Source organism: Thunnus thynnus, chromosome 20 (assembly GCF_963924715.1).
Source record: "Thunnus thynnus chromosome 20, fThuThy2.1, whole genome shotgun sequence".
NCBI classification, from domain to species: Eukaryota; Metazoa; Chordata; class Actinopteri; order Scombriformes; family Scombridae; genus Thunnus; species Thunnus thynnus.
The window spans coordinates 26,439,043-26,452,511 of NC_089536.1; the positions used below are offsets into that span (position 1 = coordinate 26,439,043).

The 13,469-nt window shown below is 40.9% G+C and overlaps 1 protein-coding gene across 2 annotated transcripts in view; it reads left to right on the plus strand.

Moving 5' to 3' along the window:
* jmjd1cb (jumonji domain containing 1Cb) overlaps positions 1-13,469 on the plus strand; it is a 131,840-nt gene that overhangs the window by 29,836 nt on the left and 88,535 nt on the right. The window lies entirely within an intron of this gene.

A 13,469-nucleotide genomic window follows, 5' to 3' on the forward strand; every position in this document is an offset into this window, starting at 1 on the left:
AGCACTGCCTGTTTAATTGTTTGATAAACTGATCAAGTGCACCTCTTCACCAGAGCACATAGTGAACTGATTGCTGTGTGTTCAGAGTGCCGGTAAACATGCAGGCGACACGGCTACTGTCACAGATAACGTCGCCTGGATGTTAGAGGCAGGCGTTCATTACGCAAGGCGGCATTAGAGTGTGTGTGTTCCTGTTGTCAGCGACACCTTGTCCCAGTGCTGGTTAAAAGTTAACAGTTTTTTCACAAATACCTCTCCTCCTGTTCTCTCTCCACTTGTCCATGCCAGTGTCAGAGTTGCATACATGAAACTGAAAGTGGAGGAGTCCAAGCTGATCTCTGGAGAGGGCTGAACCTCTGACACCTCTCTGGTAGTAGATGTAGGAAGGGGTTTGGTTATGTTAGAAGAGGATAGACTGTTAAAGTACCCAAAAATTATGATTGTTAATTGTATATCTGTACATGAATAACACACAGCATGTATCTGGTGACATTTCCTGTATTTTTTCATATTGCAATATATATCTCAGAAAAAATAAGATATTGCAATGTCAGCTTTTTCCAATATGGTGCAGCCCTAGTAGCATTACATAGCCTTAACAGTAGTGTCACATGGTTCATTCATCCAGCTAGTCTTCTCTTTCCCTCGGGGTCTCAACTGGCAGGATGCCACCATTATCAGACATGTTCACTCTAAGATAAGCACACACAGTTATATGGCACAAAACTAACTTATTCATCAGCAAAAGCAGAGAAGAGTTTTCACAATTTCTCCAGTGAGTTGAACCTCTGAGATGACGGTTGCTCAGATGTTTTGATGTGTTTGTGAGGGCGACAGTCGTGGCTGGAGGCATCATGTTAGCGGGTTGTCAGTCCGTACCTCCATACGTCCCTTGTTAATGCAATATCTCAGGAACTTTGAGGGAATTTCCTCAAATTTGACACAAACGTTCACTTGGACTCAAGGATGAACTGATTAGATTTTGGTGGTCAAAGGTCAAGGTCACTGTGACCTCACAAAACACATAATTTTTGGCCATAACTCAAGAATTCACACACTAGTTTCACACAGATGTGTAATAGGATAAAATGATGAAGTGATGACGTTTTATATCCAAAAGGTCGAAGGTCAACTTCACTGTGACATCATAATTTTCTGTGAAAACACTTTCCTGGCCATTATTCAACAACATAACTCAGGAACAGAAGGGGAGATCGTGATCATATTTCACATTTGGTCAGATACTGGACTGGTGACACTAATCTGTGTGTGTCAAGCATCCACCATTTAGAATTTGTAGCTTCTTTGCAGCAACATCCATATCTGAAGCTTTGTCTGCTGTCATGACTACAACTTTGTGTTCTATCACAATCAGCTTTATTGGCCAAACATGTGAACATATACAAGGAAAATACACTTAATACCTTCTATTACATTTCTTCAAAGTCTTCACTACAAATATTATGAGTCTGGACAGACATGGATGTAAACTGCAACTTGACTGATTGGTGGTTTGGTTTTGGTTTGGTTGGTTTATATATTTCTAGAAAACCGCTCATCCAAACGACTTCACACATGGACACTGCACTTTCTTGATTCCCCAGCAATCCACCTGCCAGATATGAAGTAGATTGGATGAACGGTTCTCGAGATGTTTGAAGGACAAACATACAAACAGACAGAGGTTCCTTGCTTTATATAGATGATTAAACCCTCACAGAAAGCTTTTACTTACTTTAAATCACCGTCGCTGGACATTAAGTTTATTCTCACATACATCAAGAGACTAAATACCGTGACAGTTTATATGTGTAATACAATGGGCTCTGTGTGTGCATGTATGTGTGTGTGTGTGTGTGTGCATGCATGTGTGTGTTAGTTGAAATATGACCTTGTCTCTCATAGAACAATGTGAATTATTGATTAGAAAGAGACCGGGGGAGAGAATTACAGAGGAGGGGAATACTGATGTGGTGTCTGCTTCAGCTCTGAATAGTCAACCAGATGTTGCTCTGCATGCGGATCCAAACCATGAATGTGCTCCGCATTACACACCCTCATTGTTCAACATGCCCGGCTTTCCAGCACTTACACACTGTTTCTGTTGAAATAGTGGTGGATCAGATCAGGATTAACACAGCGCAATGCACAGTTAGTGCAGTTTGTGACAAATCCATATTTGTGCTCTGAGTGTAACAGCTTAATAGAAAAGATAGATTAGTCTTATTTTATTCCAACATGAATTAAAAAGGTACAAGAAGGGCTTAGACTTGACCTGATACAACTAACAGACATCCTGATTGTAGATTCTTTAGATAATTTTTCCACATGAAATGATCATCAGTCTGTCTGCTGTAACCCAGCCGTAGTGGATGAATGTGTCTGTGTTTCTGTCACTGCTTGTCGCTGCGTGCGTCTGGCAGGACTTGGACTGCTTGGTGCTTCAGGACCTATGAAGCACTCCTGGTGGGAGGAACTGACTGACTGTGTGAGATCCAGACTGATTCTGTTGTAGTCTGAGGTAGCATGTGTGGAGAAAATACTGACTTTAAGATAGGAAATTCTTTCAGTACAAACCTTACAGTATTGTGTGCAAGATCAAATTGATGGTTAAATGGTTCCAAAAAACAATCTCAGTCCAGTCGAGTTTGTTTAGATGTTAAAACGTCTCATTTTTCCGAGAACTTTCAAGACTTCCATGATGACTGAGAGAATTCCATCTGCTGATGCACCATGTGACAGAGTTGAAAGCTCAAGAACTAGCTAGTAAGTGGAACTTGAGTTGAGATTGGTGTGGGACTGCTGTTTCCAGGGTCAAGAATGAACTTTGATGCTCAAACCATAAAACCCTTCTTAAGCTGAGTATGAGAAGTTCATTCTTGACCTTGTGAATAGCAGCTAACTTAAGCTCCAATCACTTGATTTTCCTTTCAACCAGTCTTCATCAGTGAAGAGAGTTGTTGGCTTAGCTATCATTATGTCATCTAAGTATGGAACTTTAACATAAATCTTCATAGTTGATGCATTGATATTGTACTCTTAGAACTCCTTACTATTCACAAGTGCTCCTCACTCAGTGGCAGTGTGTCTGATAGCAGTTCTAACAGGCTGCTGTATCTGAACACAAACTCCCTCTGCAAAGTGAAGAGATGGAGAGAAGAGGAGCAGGGAGGGAGAGGAAAAGAAAGGAAAGGGGGAGAGGATGAAAGAGGGTAGTAACAGACAATTCAATTTTCCCAAGTGCCTCCAGTCGTGTGTCTCGTGCTATGAAACTGAAGACTGTGTGTGTGTGTGTGTGTGTGTGTGTGTGTGTGTGTGTGTGCTGAGCCAGTTCATTCACGGTAATTAACACCACTAGAATAACAGCCTCTGGAAACAAGTTGTTCTACTCTCCTGGCTGCTGGAAGTGTGTGTGTGTGTGTGTGTGTGTGTGTGTGTGTGTGTGTGTGTGTGTGTGTGTGTGTGTGTGTGTGTGGAGTCAGATTTCAGACAGGTAACACTGGAATCCCTCCACACCCTCAGCATGTCAGGGAGGATCTACAGGAGAGAGTAACTGTACGCTATCTTTATATTTTTTATTGATTTGATCATACAGTGGTTGAGAAATGTTGATAAAGTAGCATTAATAATTGTTTTATACAGTTTTTACACAAGGTGTTTTCAGTCCAACTGGAGGAAGAAAAGAAATAAGAAGCAGTAAGGGAAAGCTGGCAACCCTGCTCTACTCTGCAAAAATGTTTGCATGACATTGGAAGGTTTTCCCCTCAAGAATGCAATAATGGCTCTGCACCATCATAATCTGCTGTATTACTATCATTCTACTCCAAAATAGCTTGGTTGGGAATGCAAGAGATGGACCGACAATCAACACTTGGATCCTGAATATATGCTGACTCTGATTATGAGACAGTCCCCCCTTTTATCAAAAAGCTCTTTTGGAACAAGACTTTGTGAACATAAAAAACATGATTTCCTGTTGGGAAAGTTTTCCCAACATACTGTTAGTCCAAGTATAAGAGAGTGTATAACAGGCTGAACACCCACACACTGTCAATAATGTTTCTGTCATACTCCTTCTGTGTCTTTTATAAACTCTGTACTGACAGCGTGTGGAAATTCAACCCTTTTTTTCACATGATTTAATTTTCCTTTGCACCTGTCCAAGTGTGCACTTTATTTGACTCATAAATGTGAAACACAACATTTTTCCATTAAAGCATAATGTCAATGTTGCAGAGTATGCTTTCAAATGCAGCTATCAGTCACACACACACACACACACACACACACACACACACACACACACACACTGGCTGTCTTCTGAGACATATAGGCACTGCAGAGATATTTTCCTCCTGTATACTCCTCATAGAGCTGACTGTAAAACCATTTGTGTTCAGTACGTCTCTGCTGTCAATCAGCCAGGTTTGTCCTCTCTGACAGGACAGCTGCTGCTGAGGACAGTGACAGCTGAACAGAGCTCTGAGTTGGTGTGGATTGAACAGATGAATGTTTTGATAGCACGTTTGATGTGTATTCCCAGTTAGGTTCAGGTTATGGTAAGGGGGAAACACACTTCAACACCGGTACTAACTCCATTTAAAGAGAACATCTGCTATTGTGAATATGTGAATGTCTAGTCCTTGAATATACTACCAGTCAGGGTAGGAACTTTTTTTTTTTGCCCTCATGAAATATGTGTCAGAGGCATTTTGGCAACATTTAATGAGTAAGAATACTCACACAGAGTTATAATCCCAGTTATAGATTTTAACCGTATGAGTATATTTTACCCATTTGTAATACATATTTGAACATCTCAACAACATTGCTGATTGTTTGGCATGTTGTGTATGACACTCTATGGTTTAAAATGACATGCAGTATGACAGGCTCAGGGCAGACCAGAGAGGTCAGTCACTGTCCAGATTTCTAACCTACTTTCATTTCAAACTGATTGTGACTCAGCTGGAAGTGTGGCAGGTTTGCAAATTAAAAAAGGCCCCATGCAGGTACGGAAGCCTAGATGTTCCAGACATTTCTGACTCACACTTTGAATACGGAGCAATATCCGGACACGCTTTGCAAAACGTATTAAGTCTTTGTTTAACTGTTTCCTTTATGAGGGCATTTAAAAGCCCCTTTCATCCCAATTCCAAGGTGCAGTTTTATATTTTTTAGGGGCATTTTGCCCTGAGCTCCTGCTAACCCTGCTAACAGCCCATCTCTCTGGGTGTACGCCTCTCATACTGTAATAAGCAGTAACATCACCAATTAGCACCTTTTTAAAAATCCATTCTGGTATTTCATTCACACATAGTCTGTGTTTTGGTGCAGTGAAAATGAATCTTTTAGAAAGCACTGCAAATGTGAATTAATGCCAGTCTCACATTGTAGTGTGATGAGGAAAAATGGAAATGTCAGTGTAGCATATGTTATCATATGTATGTTATCATATGATCACAGGTGTCTGACTGCTGTGTTCTACATTTTGACACATGAGAGCACTCATCATTCTTCACACTGGCTCTGGAAACCACTCATTCTCCATAAACTATTAAAGGCTGATCATCAGAAATGACATGAAGCTGATGACTCAAGTGGCACAACATGCAGAGTAGAAGAGACTGAAGCATTCTGCCATTGCTTTGGTATTACATAATGGATGATAACCTTTTACACAATGACTTGAAAATGCAGTCGTGGACAGAAAACTGTCAGTATGTAAATGGGATTCTAAAATGTTTGGACTCATCAGTGTGGACTGAGTGCTCTCTCTGTCTCTCTCTCTGTCTCTCTCTCTCTCTCTCTCTCCCTCTCTCTCTCTCTCTTGTACCAGGCTGTTCCTCTGTAATAGCCTGAGATTCAGAGACCATTTGTCTTCTGCAACACACATGCGCCACACACACTCTTTCTCGTAGCTCTCCAAACCCAGTGCAGACCTACTTTTGCATGCTCCCTCAAATAGAGGTCTTCTTTGTTCACTACATCAACCCCAGAGCTCGTTCTGTGTGTGTGTGTGTGTGTGTGTGTGTGTGTGTGTGTGTGTGTGTGTGTGTGTGTGTGTGTGTGTGTGTGTGTGTGTGTGTGTGTATGGAAAATTGCTGCCTAGAGGCCTCCCCTCTGTCGTCCAAGCTCTCTCTTAGAAACACACGGACATTTTTCTTTCTCTCACTCTCCCTCCTTCACTCTGTCTGTCTGTCTTTTTCTCTCGCTCTCTCTCTCTGTCACTCACACACACACACACACACACACACACAATCTTAGTGAAGTCACATGAATCATTAGTGAGACCCAGCCCTGTTTCCCATGTTGGCCTGACACAACACCACAGGATATTCACGTGATGGTAACCTGAGCCTCCGTGTGTGTGTGTGTGTGTGCGTGTGTGTGTGAACATTGGTAGATGTGTAAATATGTTTTCTGTTTTTCTGTTTGTCTGTCTGTGTCTTAACTTTCAGGAAATGTTTTACATCCATTTAGACATCAGTACATAAGTTTGAAAATGTGTGTGTGTGTGTTTGCTGGGCATGACCAGCGTGGGAAACACCTGTGTTTGGAGTTTTGAGGTGGATCATAGCTGCAGTAAGTCCATCCCAGTGGTGGCTTACAACAAATCAGTGTGTTCTTGTGACCCCTTGTCCCTGGATAAGACCCTAGTGTGGGTATGAGTTATGAGTAGGTGAAACCAAAGAGGAACTTTTCCCTCTCAGATTGTTTCATTTGAAGCATTTTTAGCAGCCTTGAATCATCTTGCGACCATTCTGGGTCATCAGTAGATCTTTGCTGATTATCAGACTGCTGAGCTGTTTGATTAGATGGTTACCAAACCTCTGAAAGATGATCCATCATCCTACAGCGAAGTCTGGCAATGTTGATGATCTGTTTTGTCTCTTTGTACAAAGAGCAAGGACATGTGATAAGTCTTAAACAGGAAGGGAACACTGTCAATACACCGTATGTAAGCCTATCTTAAGATATCACCAACAGCTCTGTCATCACTGATCATTTAATGACCTCTAGTTTACTACTACACTACTATGACATCCCTATCACACTATAAAGTGTTTCACCGTTATCACTTTATAGCTGATAAGAGCTGGAGTTTGGCCTCTAGACATGTCATTCATCTAACATACACAAAACAAAAATGAATTCACATTAGTAGAACATAAACTATGTGTGTTGAACTCATCTTGGCCTCCAGGCAAGTTATTATGAATGAGTTTACAGTATACACATACCAAGGTGTGTGCTTCACTACACTTGTGCCTCACGCTGAGAGATTCAGTGTTCAGTGCTAGAGCTTTATGTAAACTCCATGATAGATGTCCCCCGAGTCACCCACAATATCACCACGTTTAGATGTCATGTCCAGATATTCCCCGAGACAAAAAGGTCAACATCTGCAGAAATTCACTTCAAATATCAAATGTGAATTAAATGTCAGGATTTTGTTGTCAGCAGAGATGACTATATTATCTACCAACAACGATACGTTAAACGCTCTCCATTCAGAAGTAAAAACACAAGTTATATACAGTATAAAAAAAACAAGTCATTAGTTCTATTCATTAAGAGTACACAAAATATTGTGACATAGACTCCATCCCATCCAAGGACACTACATTTTATATTCATGTAAAATCTCATCATCTCATCTGTGATTTTCTAACATGGCACATTACATTAACATAAACTGGTATTATTATTACTGGACACAGTGCATATACTGTTCACACTATGAACATTTCCTGCTCAATATTTTGGACATTTCATTCTCTTTAAATTTGTAACGGCTCTTTTCACTTACACATATTTTCCATTTTCTATTATTTATGATTATTTGATTTGTTTGTATATTTTGATTGTTATGCACCACAATAGCAAGTCAAGAGGTTTTGTCCAGTGCCACTATAACTTATTGGGTAACCATGATGACATCAGAGGCTCCTCTTCTTTATGTTCCACACATGCAAAGACCTTCAATGAATTACTGGGATAATTCCAAAGTAATGATTTGGTTCACAGGGTGTACTGAACTGAAGATGGAAGCATATCTAACTGAACACCCTGTGCCATAACATTCAGGACAAAAGCATCTGAGATAGAGGTGTTCAGTGTACAAGACATTTAACAAGCAGAGTCCCCTTGTTCTTGTGCCAAATCTACACACTATGAAGGAAAACATCCACCACTACTAACTCTGAGAAACAGCTCTGTAGATGTTATGTAAAAAAGATGGATGGAATGCTAACACACACTCACACACACACACACACACACACACACACGTGCACAGTCCACAGGCAGTCATGCAGGCTGGAGAAGACAGGAGGGATTTTCCCATACTGCCTCTGCAGCGGCTGGCCTAGATTCCACCCAACGATTGTCTCGTTGCAACTTGGCTATTATTAGAGCTGTATTATCAGGAGAGATGGAGTGAGAGAGGAGGGAGGAAGGAAACTGCAGAGAGGAAGAAAAAGTGTCAGAGAGAAGAGAAAAGCATGCCTTGTTTTTCTTCCAGTTTGTGTCCTCGCCTTCTGCTGAATATTCAACACTCTGTCTCCTTGGGTTTGTAGCAGTCGGCCGCTGTGTTCCCTACAGTATTCCATATTTGATAAAGACTGTTTGTTAGATCCTAGTTTTCACTGCACTTCCCTTGTAGTAATTGAAAGTCACCCCGGCTTCTGAAATACCTCAAATTAGAGGTAACTAAGGATTATTTTCATTCCTAGTCAATGTTTGTTTTAATTATGTTTGTCTTGAATAACCAATTACTCATATAGTCTATATAATGTCATAAAAAGTTCCCAAAATGTTCAATTTATGTGACCACTTGTCCCAAACCCAAATATATTCACTTCACAATGATACAAAATAGAGAAAAGAAGCAAATCCACACATTTGAGAAACTGGAAACAACAAATGTTTGACATGTTTTCTTGGTAAATTACCTAAACTGTTAATCACTTATTCAAATAGTTGTTGCCATAAACACTTGTTGGCATATCTGGAGGGATCAGACAGCTTAATCAGGTCTGCAGAGCTAAAGCCACATGGAAACTGATTTGTGCCGCTCAGATTTGCATGTTCTGAAATGTGATACTGCATATACAGTAATGTCTAGAGTCATGCAATAGTCATGTCATGTAAATGATATATGGCATGTAGCCTTCAAATATCTGTACATACGTGCTGGTAGCATGGATGTATTATAAGAACTGGATACCGGACTGAAAATGGCGCCCATTCAATCCATACACCAAAAAAAGTTTCTAGCTTCCGGGTTTACTTCCACGGTGCGACCCACTGAATATGCACAGCGGTGTTTCCCCCACATTGTGATGACGTCATGCTTTTTTAAATAAATTTTCTCCACTTGAGGAAAGTTTTACAAATAAAAATCCTCCATGGATCAAAAATTCATAATAGAGAGAGTTATAATTGACTTTGTTTGCAGTTTGAAGGTGTCTGTCAACAGTTTTTCAGACGTCTCTTTTATAATGGTGACCTATGTTGAGAAGCTTTTTGGGCTGCAGAGGGATTTTTCGCTGCAGTACTGTGAGTGGCCACTGGGAAAAATTGGCTGCAAGGCTGAGCGATGGAGCCCTATCTAGCTCTAATGATACATCCATGGCTTCAAGGCATTCTTCTTCTTTGGCATTTAACAGCAGACTAGAACACTTGTAGGCGTATGTATATGCTTCCCCTGTCAGATCTGGAAGAATCACATCCCCTGTACCTACGCTACTGTAGAAAAACGAGTACCATCACGTTTTCAGAATTTTGGCATGGACTTGGTACTGAAGTATCATTTCTTGTGACATAATCTAATATATCTTATTCCTCTGTGCCGTAGTCCTCCATTCCTCAAAAACTATTAGAACGCATCTATGAGTCACACTGTTGGACTGGGTAACATGATCCTTTATTACCATGAACACACACACTGTATTTATTTTGACTTAATCCCTCACACACCATTCTGCTGCCAGAAATTCTCAAATGTGGATTCATCCGCTGCTGAAAATAGTCCCCAACAAATGGACTATTTTCTCCTGTTTGAGTAACGTTTGTTAAAAACTACAGTGACCAGCTGTTTTACATTTTTTTTTTAATGAAATTATATATGTGAACTGTTCAGTAGGGAACAATAGGGTTGGAGCTGAAAGCCACATTTGTGTTGATCTTGGTGTGCAGTAAAAATGTGATTGATCGGCCAGGTAACATGAACATAAATCTACATTATTTACCAGTGACAAGAGCAAAAGTGTGTCAGAGGTTTTAATTGAGCTCTACCTGATTCACTTCAGCCCTGGATTCATTTTGGTTCCACTTTGATGCTGTAAACATGTTGAGTCTGATATCCTGCGGTAGCCAAGTAAACATATTTGCATTGGACAAAATTGCTGTGTTAATGAAATGCATGGCATAGGAAAATGTGGAGACACAATTAAAGATAAAACAGATTTCAGCCTGGATTCAGTGGTTCAGAAGGAAATGTTTTAGTCAGTATTTTCCCAGTAATACGTCTACAACAACACAGGGCTATTTTTGGAATGCGCCTTTTCCTTCCCTCTCTTCCTCTCACCTCTCCCTCCCTCCCTCTCTCCTGGGCCCACACATCCTTCGTACGGAGGAGATGAGAGGAATAAAGAAGGGGAAGGTGGGTCACATCACTCTGCTCAAGGCTGTTTACTTTGCTTCTGTCTCTCTTTTCTTGCTCTTGCTCTCCATCTTTTTCTATGTTTATCTATTTTTCTGTCTGCCAAGTTTTTTTTCCCTCTCTCCTTCTTCTCCCTACTTTTTCTCTCTTTTCCACATTTCCACTCTCTCAAATCTCTGTCCTGCGTTGTATCGCATGTCTCCACACTTCCTACGGTTGTCGCCGTCTTCTGTCTGCTCTCGTTCCCATGTGGGTCTGACAGTGAGAGAGGCAGAAAAAGATGGAGAGAGAGATGACCTTGTAGAAGAGGGGATGCCTCTTCATGCTGTCATTGGCTATTACTTCAGCTCATCTGCGCTCTTATTCTATCTCGCTCCTTCACATTACTTACATCCCAGTGAGCGTCCACAACAGAGCCACTCTTGTGTGTGTTCTGTCTGTCTCTGTTGTATTGGAGCTTTAACCTGGTTACAACCATTTAAGCCCATCTCTGTTGTAATCTTGTTAAACCATATTGAGATTGTTTTGTGAGAGTTTGGTGACTTAACTGAAACACTGAATGTTTTCCTGACCTCATTTATTTTGTGTTACCTCATGTGTTGCTTTGATCTAAAGCTGTTGCCTGTGGACTACTATGGGTACTCAGGGATGATGGTGGTCTCTTGAGCCCATTAATTGTAGTGTTTTACATTACTGTTGGCAGAAAGAGGACACATATGTAGCCTATTCAGACAAGGCCAAAGATGATGATGTGACAATGCAAACTTCAATAATGGAATTGGAATAAACTTGTACGAAGCAGTTTTGATAATCGAATAAGCAATTATGAAATTTATTATGTAAAAAGTCAGTTCACTCACGCTATTTCTCTCTTTTTCGGCTGTAGAAAAAACAGCCTTAGTCGCTGGGACCTCATTTGATGTTCCAAAATCAGAACAAGGTCAGAGTAGGGCCGTCGAGGCAGTTTGACGTGCCTCATAATGCTTCTGGTGCATCTTCAGCCATTTAAAATAATAGATGTACTTCACAATGCTTGTGTCAGACACTTTCAGTGTGGTTGAGCCTGAAGGCTGTCTTCTGCTAGCCGTCTCTAGCTGTTTTCACATATGAACTCCAGACAATGTCTGCAGAATCAGGTCTGGACATTTTCCGAAGTTGCCCTTCCACACATGTAGCATACAACAGGAGATTGTCTGTGTCAGACGTGTTCTAACCTACCAGAAACACACTGCGGTTGTAATTCAGCGTTCTAAAAATTTTCAACAGTAATAAAACGGCTTTTATTTTATGAGAAATCACAGGAAGTCCTCTGTCATACTAGTGCTTAGCTGGCTTATCCAGCACCAGACACATGTGTAAAATATAGTGTCTGTGGATGAGAGAGGAGTTGACTACTGGAAGTCAAAGACATCATATTTAGGTTTATGTTCTGCTTGTTCAACAGTTGGATAGATTGCTATTAAATACATTTGGAGAGGATTTGAATTGCTATTTTTATTTTCAACTCTTATCATTTTGGTGCAGATGATTTTCCTTTGGTGCTGGCTAAAACCTCTTTGAGGGCACCAAAAATTCCTCCATGCAGGAAAAACCCTGATATCAAGTGGGTATCTGCCACATTTACAGTCTTTTTAGCATCAAATTCCCTCTTTGTGGTTCCTCGGGCAGTGTTTCTCTGTTGAGCTGCGGTGGAAGAAGGGAAGAGGGACTTTAGCACTAAAAAGACTGTAACGTTGAAAAATATCTATTTGATTTGGATGACTGAAGCTTCATATTAGCTTCAGATAAACTTCAAGAGGACTGTGGATTTTGCCCTCCATCACTTCCATTGTAAGGTCATTATGAAGGGATCTTCTAATGGTCAGTATGAACAGGAGGAATGATTACAGCAAGAAAAACATGTTTAATGTTCATTTGGGCTCCTGACTGTTGTTTTAAGACACACTTGAAAGATTGTGAACCTGTCGTTTAAGTTTGAAGAGCTGGACGTGGTTGAAATGTGCTGACACTTTTATACAGTAGTTAATAGTAGTTGTCCACTGATATCAGTGACAGTAGTTGAATGTTAAATGGTCAAGTTATCTGTTGGAAGTATTCAAACATTGACTAATGACTAATAGCAAGTGTGTGGCTGAGAATGCAGCTGTGGAGGTGTGTGTGTGTGTGTGTGTGTGTGTGTGTGTGTGTGTGTGTGTGTGTGTGTGTGCGCGCAGAGCCAATGAGGATGGCTGAAAAACATTTGACTGACATGTTGGCCTGGATGCAGCAGCAAGCTATACTGGAACATCCACAGCACGGCTCATTCACCTTCAGTCTAATCATGCATGATGAACTGGCGGGTCCCAAGATTGCCATCGCTCCATCTCTTACTCCACCTCTTCATCATCCCTCTTTCTCTCTTCCCCTCCATCTCCCTTTAGCTTTACGTCTTCTCACTGAACAATTGCCCTGCCATTCTCCTCTCTAGCAATTTCAGTAGTAATGGAACCTTGCATACACACACACACACTCACACTCACTCTGAGTCTCTGTGTTTTGTATTAGGAGGGAACATCAAACGTGTCTTTTCATAGAAGCCCTACTTGAATTTCTTTTTTAGCATGATGAGATTTCTGCTTCTCTGCTCACTCTGTCCCCGCATGATGAGATTTCTCTCTCTGTGTGTCTGACTCTTTCTTGCATGTTGGTAATTGCAAGGGGAAAGCCAGCCAGCAGCCCGGCGACTCAGAAGCTGCTTCATATATTTATGTACGTCTGGGGGACCATCTTTCTATCAAAGTGTCTCTCTCTCTCTCTCCCT